The following is an 11,748-nucleotide window of genomic DNA, read 5'->3' as shown; positions in this document are numbered from 1 at the left end:
TTCTTTGATAATCTTTCACTAACTCAGTTGCTAAGATGATATTATTAGCAATTTTCCTACCAGGGATGAATCTTGATTGAGCTTCACTAATCACTGATGTTATTACCTCATGCAGTCTTGCAGTTAGGATTTTTGCAATGGTTTTATGTAAAACTGTGCAACAAACAATTGGTCTGTATTCTTTCACTGATGTAGGACTAGCAATTTAGGGACCAATGTTATTGATGTGCAGTTAATATCCTTGTGCATGTTTCCTGTAGTAAAGAACTTCCCAATAGCCTGAAATACCTCCTCCTTCACCAATGAACACGATTTTTTTTATAGAACACTTCATTGAAACCATCCACTCCTGAAGCTTTATCATCACTAGTGGACATAAACCTTAAGTATATTTCTTCTTCAGTTACTGGATTGCAAAGCTTTAGCCCTTGTTGATGACTTAGGACATGACCTCTTTTCATAATGTCATTATTTACTGCAGGAAGGGTAGTTGCTGCTGATCCCATTAGTGATTTATAAAACAACAGTATCTCTTCTCTAATTTCCCTTTGGCCACTCAGGACAGTACCAGTAAGGGAGGTGAGTTCCAGTATTTGTTTCCTATGAACCCTCTCATTTATGATTGCTGAGAAGTAGTGATTATTCCCATCTCCGAGTTGTATCCATTTTGCTTGAGATTTCTGCTTGAGAGCATTTTATTCAATATTAGACCACTTCATCATCCATTCATGATTACCAAAGGCCCTGTCAATCCTGCTGCATATTCTGGTTGTTCCTAGTTGTTTGTTTGTCCATGTGTAATAGTTACCCTTCTATGCAAGTTCAATCAACAACAATTCTTGAATGCAATCCTTGTAGTCTTTGATCTTAGCAAGATTGATAGGATTTCCAAATATTCTATCAGTAGTATGAAGAACAGCATTGAAGTCTCCACAAATGAATCATGGTAAGCTAGTAGTCTGTCCATTTCTTCTCAGTTCAACCCACAGAGGTTTTATCAGTTCTATGGAATTGAATCCATAGACAATTGTACACTCACGTAACAATTCCTAGTATATCAGATACTAGGCAATGGATAAGCTGGGTGGAGGAGGTGATTTCTGTAATTCTGTAGGTATTGGGGTCCCATATGATCCAGATTCTCCTATTAATAGCATGTTGATAATTGTCAATAACCCCCCACCCTAGGCAGATATCGTTTTCTATTTTTGAAAAATTATGATGTTTGACTCTAGTTTCAACTAATCCAACAAGCTTTATTTTCCTACTTTTCAAAAGGTGTTTGAGCTCCTTTTTGTTTATGCCACTTGTTTATTCCCCTTACATTCCAAATTACCCAGCTCATCAGATGGTATTAGAATGTCCTCCTTTTTCAAGAGGGATCTTACTTAGACCACTTTCTCCCAGTTTTCCTTATTAAGCTTCCAAATCCATTTTTTATTGGTACTGAGAACAATGCAGGAAAATTGGTCATATTAAACTCACGGCTAGTCTGTACCATTGGTGGAGGGATCTGTACAGGTGTGTTGATCTGACTCACATTCTCCATAGTTGGATAAGCTGCTGCTGGTACTGCTGGTATGACACCCTTATACTTTCATTCTTGGGCCACTTTCTTTCCATTATAATGTCTCTTCTGGGCTGCATTCCTTTGATTTGGAGGTTTAGGTGGGCAACAATGTCCAACCACTGAACATTGTTGGCAAAATTTTGGCCTCCAGTCATATTGTATCTCTTGCTAAATTTGTCTACCATTATGTTCCAAGACAGTAATCTCATTAGGCAAGGGGTTAGTTATATTCACCTAAATTAGCATTCTTGCAATGGAGATTCTAGTCTGCTTAGCAGTACATTCATCAGCATAAATAGGTTTCCCTACAATACTGTCTATCCTACTCGGTGAATCTCTGCCCCAACACGTCATAGGAAGATTTAGAAACTTTACCCATAAAGGAATTTTAATGGGGAATTTCTTTGCAAGGTTGAAATCATGTGTCCATGCCTTTAGGATGATAGGTTTGTTGTTTTTGTACAATATTTCCAGCATATCTTCTTTGTTCTGGAATCTGATGATATAGTATCCCATTTCATGGAGATATATATCTGGTTGAGCAATATTTGTCCAAAATTGTGATGCATACCTCTGCATCGATTTATAGCGCGAGGTCTCTCCGATGAAGTATGCTATTAGCGAGTAATTTCATTTGTGCATCTCCTTATCTACTTCCTCTTGAACTAAATCCACAACTTGTTTTCCATTTACCAGTTTAGGTTAGATGTAGTCCAAATTAAGCCCATTTGCAGCAGCTCTGTTCTTTGTAAATAGGCTCACCCACTTTGGATCCGGTGAATCTTCAGTTACTTCTTCCTTTTCTTCCATTCGTTCATCTTCATGCACTGTTTCATTAGTTACTGTAGGTATAGTTGCTAGCGTAAGCTCAGGGGTTGCTACAATGGATCCTGTCATATCTAGCCTCGTGAGGCCTGTGGTTCCTCCTGCGTTAGCTTTTGAATCTGGCTATGTACCTCCATCCTTGTGTTCTAGTGTGAGATCTAATGGGGTTTGGTTTTTCCCTGGTGTTTTAGTGCTTACTGAGCTCCCGAATGAAACTATTGGTATTTGTTTTGGTTTACCCCTGCCTTTTTCTCATCCTCGTCCTCGTACTCATCCCCTCGCCATGGTTGTAGCTCCACCGGCATCTGTACACTAACATACACCGAGAGCCAAGAGAGAGAGCCAGTTACGACAAAGAGTTCTTATTTCTTTTTCTTAATACTAAAACTAACACTACATAGCCTCCATCACTATTTATCTTTTTTTCTCTTTTTTTTTGAAATTTTATCTTTGTTTTATATTATTTATTTGTATTTTTAAAAAACTGAAAACATTTAAATACACTACCCAATTAATCATGTTTCTTTAAAACTTTCCTCACACTAATACACATTTAAGTAAATAGAAGATGAAAGACTAGTTTTTTTTCACTTTTCTTAGTTGTTTATATTTACTTAGCCTATAAAATAAAAATATTAGAGTATTTGTAACCAACAACAATGGGTTCCTTTACTTTGCCCTCTTCTTCTGATGATGATAATGAATTTATGGTATCAAATTCCTTTGTTGAGATGTCCAACTAATTTCTAGGTCTTGATTCTTATACTAAAAAAGAAACAGAGAGTATCCTTCGGAAGATATTTGGTGTAAGGAGAAAGGTCATGTAACAAAAGTTTTTCTTCAAAATAAAAGACTTTTTGAAAAAATATTGCCTCTGCCGCTGAGATGTCCAACTAATTTCTAGCCTTGTAATTTCTTTACGAAAAGAGAAAGAAAGAGTATCTTGTGATCCTTCTGAAGATATAAGTGTGAGGAAAAATTTCGCGTAATAAAAGTTTTTCTTCACAATAAAAGATTTTTTGAAAGAAAGTTGATTACTCCTATAAGGAGATGAACATTGAGAGAAAAATTATTTTTGTTGAGAAACTTGTATGAAGAGTGATTAGTGTTTCAAAGGGTAAGAATAATTTTTTGGAGAAATAATCAATCTATTTATGGAATTATATCAAATTAGGAGAAGAATAAGTATCCTGCTAACTCCTTTTTTTTTATTTTGTCTTTAACTTTTTTATGTGTCTTTACTTAAAGTTTATTTGTTTTTATTTATTTTAATTAATTAAAGTTTATTGCTGGCATTATTTCTTTCAACTTCTTTATTTTACTAATTTCTTTCTTCTTTTATTTTGTCTTCTTTTTGTTTCTTTAATTAAAGTTTATTTTTTATTTATTATTTATTTTTAGTTAAATTTTTTCGACATTTTCCTCATATTTTTGTTAAAATAATTTCTCAAAAATAAATTTATTCTTCCAAAGGAAATTATGCCTCAATTTTATTTTATCATAGTTTTTGGAGTTTTTTTTTTAAATTTCAAAAGACTAATTTTTTTGAAGAAAATAAGAAAAAAAACTCAAAGATGACCATATTTAATTCCTATCATCATCAAAGCTATTAATTTCTTTCACTTCATTCCCTTAATCTCATCATTAATATTATTTAGATTATTTCCTTAAATCACTTTTTTTCTTTATTTTTTTTCTTTATATTTTATATTAAAGCTTATTTTATTTTTAGTTAAATTTTATCAACATTTTCAACATTTTTCCCTTATATTTTTATTAAAATAATTTCTCAAATATAAATTTATTCTTCCAAAAGAAATATATTTGTAACGACCTAAACCGTATTTCGTGAAACTAAGTTGTCCGGACCTGTATCATCCCACCATAGCGGGAATAATCCCGCCATAGGGGCGCTGCCATAGCAGGATGGGAGCCGCCATGGCGGGATAATCGGAAACAAAATTGAAAGACGCAAATTCTTATTTTTTTTCCTTCATCCCTTAAGTGCCAAAATAGACAAAGGTCACCCTAAAAACCCTCAGAAGGCTGCTCTAGGCTTGGGAAGGATATGGAGAGGAGGAATTCTAACGTAAGAAAGGCTACAACACACGGATTCCAGGCCTTCCCTCATTGTTTCATTGTTTGGAAGTCAGGAATCGTGCTAGAATCCTTATACAACTTCTTGGCGCTAGGTAGGGTAGGTTTTCTTTATTGAGTAGTTGATAACTCGTTCCCACCGCCTAATATATTGTAAGTCGACTTAAGATTTCATGTTTAGATCTTCAGGCACAAATTTAGGAGGATAGTAAGTGTGGTCCATGTAGTTGAACTAGTGTGTATTGTGTGGGTGGACTTATCCTGTGAATTTAGGGATAGGTGATGGTTTGTCCATCAGTGTTATATATGCATGTTAACTTCTTCGTTGTCTTCATGCATGTATGTGAATAGGAAAAGATGAAATGAATCTAATGAAATGACTATTTGTGATCCATAGCATGCAAGGAACCTGATTGTACGATACAAGTGTGTAAATCATTGATTGTTGTGCTAATTGTGTTTGTGAATGTGGTTGAATGGATCAAGTGTCACGTTTCGACACATTATTAGATCGGGTGTCATATTCCGACACAATATTGAATTGGGTGTCACATTTCAATACATTATTGGATCAGTGTCACGTTCCACTACAACAAAAACAACATTTAGAGGCAATAAATAGACACATTAATAAAGAGTGCTAAAGTCTTTACCAGTATTAGTTAAGTGTCATTAGATCCAATGTCACTAAAGCCTTTAGGACATATACAAAGAGTGTTAATTGCCGCTAAAAAAATATATTTAACGGCAATTGCGTATTAATTACCGCTAAAGCTCATTTTTTATGTAGTGTTCCGACACATTATTGGATCGGGTGTCATGTTCCGACACACTAACAACTTGGGTGTGGGTTCCATGAGAGGACCATTGTTAACTAATTATCTGTGAATGAATATGATTTCATGTGCCATAACTGAGAAATTGACAGAACTGTGATTGATCATGCCCATCCTGTGTACGAATAGATATGAGAGAACCGGAAGTTTGAACGTTACTAGCTTCCTATTGTGATGATGTTATTTGTGTTCATATATTGTGGTTATTAAGTGTGTTCTGTATCCCAAGTATGAGGAGGTGTGAGAGTAGTAGGCAGAGTAGTAGGAATAGTAATGAATGACTAGGATCTACCTTGGGAAGGGGGTTCGTTCCAAAGTGGTTAGTGAGCCTTGTAATGGTATACTATGTGGTCAAGGACCAAATTGTTGTGGTAGAGAATCGTAGGTGTGTAGTAAGTTGGTTGGTCAAATTAGGGGCTATATGTGTTTCGGAAACTCCTCTATGTGTGATAGAAAGATTAGGCCTTTATCTAAATCAGAATTGGTAGCGATGGAAATAGAAGTCCAACACTTTGTTGTTCCCTTGTTGTGGTTAAGACAAAGAAGGTGGTCAAAATGTTCGTGCAAAGGTTAGTTGAGTTATTTTCCTTATAGCATGTTTCTGGTTGATTTCTTTATATTAGGTGGTGGTTATCGGGTTGACCGATGATGTCTTCCAGTACGTGTTTCTTGTACTGATACTACTCTTGCTATGCCACTTGGCATAGTCTGGTTGTAAGGTGTCAGGATCCAGACCATTGTTATTGACACCCGCACTAACCCTCCGGTGGGAGAACCATTAATACTAATTAGCTAACCCAAGAACTAAACATTTAATGATACGGAAGCACGCTTAAATGTCTAAAGGAAAGGAAAATAGGGAGTTCTCATAAACTCCAACAAAAGTCTAACAACCAAATGTGGAAATAATGCCTATAATCTGAAAGTCAATGTACCAAAACTCTAACAAGGATCATAAGTCTAAAGGAAATGGGTACAACCCAATTAAACATAAAAAAGTCTAAAGTACTAGTCTAAGTTCGAAGATGTGGACGTAAACAAAAAGAGAACGCATGGCAGCTCGGAAGAACTGGCTCACCCTTGAATTCGAGTCAATCACTGGTCTTCTAAACGAGGTCTGTCAGTAGCCACCTGAAGATTCCATGTACTCAACAAAGAAAGAGCAAGTGCAGTATCAGTACACAACCATAGTGTACTGGTAGGATCACGCAACTATCCCAATAGGTGAAATAAATATATAAGTCATTACAATAATAATAAACATGCATACACCAAACATACACAATATCAATTATCACTTACAAACAATGCACAATTTCACAAATCTCAAAGATATACAGTCATGTCAAGTCAATGGTCCCCTCATGGAACCCATACCTAAACTGTTAGTGTACCGGTACGTGGTACCCGATCCAAGTTAGTGTGCCAGACGTGACATCCGATCCCATATATGAGCCGGAACGTGGCACCCGATCCAAGTTAGTGTGTTGGAATGCAACATCTAATCCATTCAACAAGCCACAATCACAATCATAATGTACATTCTCATAATCATACAATCAAGTCATGATTCATGGCATACAATTATTCAATCATCCTCATTTACAATTAGTGTGATCAATAATGTAACATTCGCATACACATATGCATTATTATGAAGTAATTACCAACATACATAATACAACATGAAATCACAACCATCTCCTACCTCGAACAAAGCTTGAATCCCCTAAGAAACTTGATTCTTCCCTTTACAGATTCTTTCCGCTAGTTCTTAGTCTACAAACAATCAATATATCATGAGGATCAATAAACAAGACCTAATTACCCAGATCATAATTAACACTAACTACCCTAGGTCCCTCGGTCCTCATTCCCAAATTAGGGCTTTTCCCACCATCCAAACAACTCTAAAACCCTCCCCCCCAATAATAATTACCCGTGAATTTACATTCCACGGATCAAAAAATGGATTTGGGGAGTAAAATCCTTACCTTTAGCACCAACTTTTGTGGAAAACTGTCAAGACCTTGTCTGGGGTCGTCTCCTAGCTCTCAAGAATGAAACTTATAGAAAATAACGATTTTGGGGTTTATTTCCGACTTAATTCGCTACTGGACCGCCATGGCGGTCCCCATCCACCCACAACGGCCCTGCCCTAGCGGCTTGCACTGATACCTTAAGCAAATTTAAGAGTTTCAAACCGTAACGACTCGGAAAATGATAGAGTGAAACTAGAGCCTCACATGTGAGTTTGGAGTCGAGAACTTAATGAAATGATTATATTTGAATTTGACCCAAAAGTTCTTAAAAATGTGCTTCGGAAGTTACCGGAAACTTGTTTAGCTGTATATAAAAAGATCCGTTTCGTTTCTCGAAAATCCGACTTCATATTCTTGTTTAGGGGGTCAAATTGAGTGGGAAATGGGTCTAACCCAAATTTTAGAGCAACCGTATCAAAATCCGAAATTTCCAAGTGAAGCCTTTTTCGAGGGTCTACTTTGAAGGGTCATATCTCCTAGCACACAAATTATTTGGGTGGCCAATAATATATCCATGGAAAGCCCTTTGAGTTAGCTACCTAACGCACTTCGTTTCACCTCATTCGGAGTTCGGACGAAGAAGTTATGCCCATTTTCGTAAAATCTGTTCGGCAGGAAAAGACAATTTCTAGTAGGCGTGGTTATTGTTCACCCGCCTCATTTTTTTCTAAGTGTTGGACCATTCTTCCAAAGGACATATATTATTTCCTAGATACCATTAGTCAATTCCCATCTCTAAAACATTCCCTCACTTCTCAAATATTTCTCTCCAACTCAAGAAGAAGAAGAAGTGGGAGCTAGGGCTTTGGATTCAAGGCTTTCTTCATCAAATTTCGTGGGAGATCATAGCAAAGGTATGGTGGTCTTGATCCTTGTCTAAATTTCCATTCAAGGAGCCAAATCCAAAGTTATTTCAAAGTATGAAAAATCTAGGTTTTCACTCAATCTCATGGGTTCTTCCACCAAATGGTTTTAAAAGGTTTCTAATGGCACTTTATGGTTATATTGTTGTTGTATTGACGATTTAAGATGAAAATACTCCATGAACCCATGATTTCTCTCTATTCCTAGTTTATGCCTTTATGAAGTGGGTTGCTAGATAATGAATGTATATGAATCAAACTTGTTTAAAGGTCTTTAGATTGTTGAAGTATGTCATTACCCATGCTTATTTTATGGTGTATTGTTGGTGTATTGGTATGTGAGGCTTAGGGCCTTAAAGGCATAGTATGAGAAATTGGAGTGTTATCATGACATTATATGAATGAGAATTCAATGAAGATAATGTGATCATGTTATGAATGTAAAGGTGTTGTTGTAGGTTGTTCACTGGTTTGGTTGCATAATTACTACCCTATTTTCCATGCTCTTTGATTCCATTACATGCCTTCAAGGTGTTTGACAAAATGTCCAACTATGGAGAATTGATGAATCGATGCTTTAAAGTTTGAGTTATGAGATGTATGGAAATCCAGAGATGTGTTGATGACACTCATGAATGTTGATGATATAATATGAAGGATTCTTCAATATAAAGTATACCTTGAATTGGTAGGGCTTATGCATCATTTTCTTGTATAAATGATTATATTGTTGATTGTTGAATCCTTGGATCGGTAGGCTTATGGCACCCTTCCACACATGCTTATAATGAACCTTGGATCGGTAGGCTAATGGCACCCTTCCATTAATGATAAGTAATGAACCTTGGAATCGGCAGGCTTATGGCACCCTTTCCATAAAGGTTAATGATGAGACTTGAATCGGCAGGCCCATGGCACCCTTTCAAGAGGAGTTAATGAGCTTTCCTAAATGTACCTTGAATCGGCAGGCTTATGGCACCCTTTCCATAAAGGTTAATGATGAGACTTGAATCGGCAGGCCCATGGCACCCTTTCAAGAGGAGTTAATGAGCTTTCCTAAATGTACCTTGAATCGGCAGGCTTATGGCACCCTTTCCATAAAGGTTAATGATGAGACTTGAATCGGCAGGCCCATGGCACCCTTTCAAGAGGAGTTAATGAGCTTTCCTAAATGTACCTTGAATCGGCAGGCTTATGGCACCCTTTCCATAAAGGTTAATGATGAGACTTGAATCGGCAGGCCCATGGCACCCTTTCAAGAGGAGTTAATGAGCTTTCCTAAATGTACCTTGAATCGGCAGGCTTATGGCACCCTTTCATGTGTGATGATGTCAAAGTAATGAACTATTCTATGGGAATGTAGGCTAAGCACCGAGCGGATTTGGTTAGATGGAAACTCCCCCGACAGTTAGGCATGAGTTTCAATGATCGTCTACCTTATCCCATAAACTATGTGCCCGCATAGGAAGCTAGTGGATCCATTAAGCTATATATACCGGTCTTCCTTAGGCAAGTAGACCACCTCTTTTCGGTGTGGGGACTCATGACACCGGATTCCATGACAAGCTCTCATGGTCTATGTCGGTTAAATGCTTACTTCCCATCATGTGAGATTTCATTATGGTTTCTTGACAGGTTCTACAAAGTGTAGGTAGTAGTATGGGATGCTACCTATACATTGCACGAGTAGGCTTGGAGAGGGTCATAGTGAGTTTCTCTAAATCCTAATGACTGTGACATGAATGTACCCTAAATGAGGTTATTAAAGAATGTTGGCTCTTAAATGCTTAATATGTTATGCATGTTATACTTGGGTTATATTACGAGTTATTTTCCCTTGTCATGTCTTAATTAATGATATACCTCTTATGTATGAATATTGTGCAAAGGTGAAAGAAAGGAATGATAAGTTACTTTAAGTGACCTAAATGTGGTGCCTTAGTATGGATGGTGGTATGGGACGCCATCCATACATTGCACGAGGTATAGCATAAGGGTTTCTTGAGGTGAAGGTCCAAGGTAAAGGTTTTCATGTTGATATTGTTTAAAGGTGATATTATGACTTACTTGATGTTATGCTTGTCTTGTATGTCTTTTATGCTATTGTTCATGATATTTCAAAAAGGTGGCATAATGCATGGTTTCTAACTAAAATGTCCCTTTTAAAGCATGTTTTGCATGGTCATCATACTTAGTACATTTTTTCATGCTAAGATCAGTTTAGGGAGTTCTACTCGCCGGAATTCAATTCTGTAAAGTCGTACAGGTTCCTTAACGTCTTAGATATCTACTCATGTGATCAAATTCATAATTAGATCTCCCATTTGTTGACATATTTACCTAGACTTCACTGACTCCGATTTCTTCCAAATCTAGACTAGGTTGAGAAATTCCAAGTTATTACCAAAAAGTTTTCCGGCCCAAAAATTTTCCCCGTTGGCTTTTCTATAACGACGAGAAAAGGTTTTTACAATAGATACCAATTTACCCATCACTCGTCCTCGAGTGACAATGTAGAAAAAAACGACTAAAGTAAGAGTAGAGTAGTACCTGAATCGACGAACAACTGGGGATACTTGTCTCGCATGTCCTTCTCGGTTTCCCATGTAGTTTCCTCAATTGGACGATGCTTCCATTGAACTTTCAAGGACTTAATCTCTTTGGTCCTCAACTTCCGGAAATCAAGATCAAGAATTGCAATCGGTTCCTTCTCATATTGGAGGTCTTTGTCTAACAACACTGAGTCCCACCTAATGATTTAATCCCCGACACCATGATATCTCTTCAACATTGATACATGAAACACTGGATAAACTCCAAATAAGTTAGGTGGTAAAGCCAATCTATACGCCAATGGCCCTACATAGTCAAGAATCTTAAATGGACCAATGTATCTAGTACTAAGCTTGCCCTTTTAGCCAAATCTCATCACCCCTTTCATTGGTAATACTTTTAGAAGAACATTCTCACCAGTCTGAAATGCCATGTCTCTTACCTTATGGTATGCATACTTTTTCTGTCCACTCTGGGCTGCTAAAAGCTTAGCTTGAATACTCATCACTTTATCTTGAGCATCCATCACTAAATCAACCCCAAAGGTTTCACATTTATAGCCTCAAACCATCCCATGGGTAATCTACATCCCCTCCCATAGAGTGCCTCAAATGGTGCCATATATATACTAGAGTGATAACTATTATTATAGGAAAACTCACACAAAGGTAGAAACGTATCCCAATGTTCCCCAAAGTCAATCACACATGCCCTCAACATGTCTTCTAACATTTGAATAGTCCTCTCTGACTGTCCGTTCGTCTGTGGATGGAAAGTTGTACTAAAAGTGAGTTGTGTGCTCAATTCATCATGTAGTTTCCTCCAAAACTTGGATGTGAATTGGGTACCATGGTCTGATATGATAGAGAGGGGCACCCCATGCAACTTCACTATCTCTTTCATATAAACTTTAGTCAATTGTTCAACATTATAATCTATTCTTACCGGAATAAAATGGGCTG

The sequence above is a fragment of the Solanum tuberosum genome, unplaced genomic scaffold (assembly GCF_000226075.1).
Source record: "Solanum tuberosum cultivar DM 1-3 516 R44 unplaced genomic scaffold, SolTub_3.0 scf00123, whole genome shotgun sequence".
Classification (NCBI taxonomy): Eukaryota; Viridiplantae; Streptophyta; class Magnoliopsida; order Solanales; family Solanaceae; genus Solanum; species Solanum tuberosum.
This window is presented reverse-complemented; position numbering follows the sequence as displayed.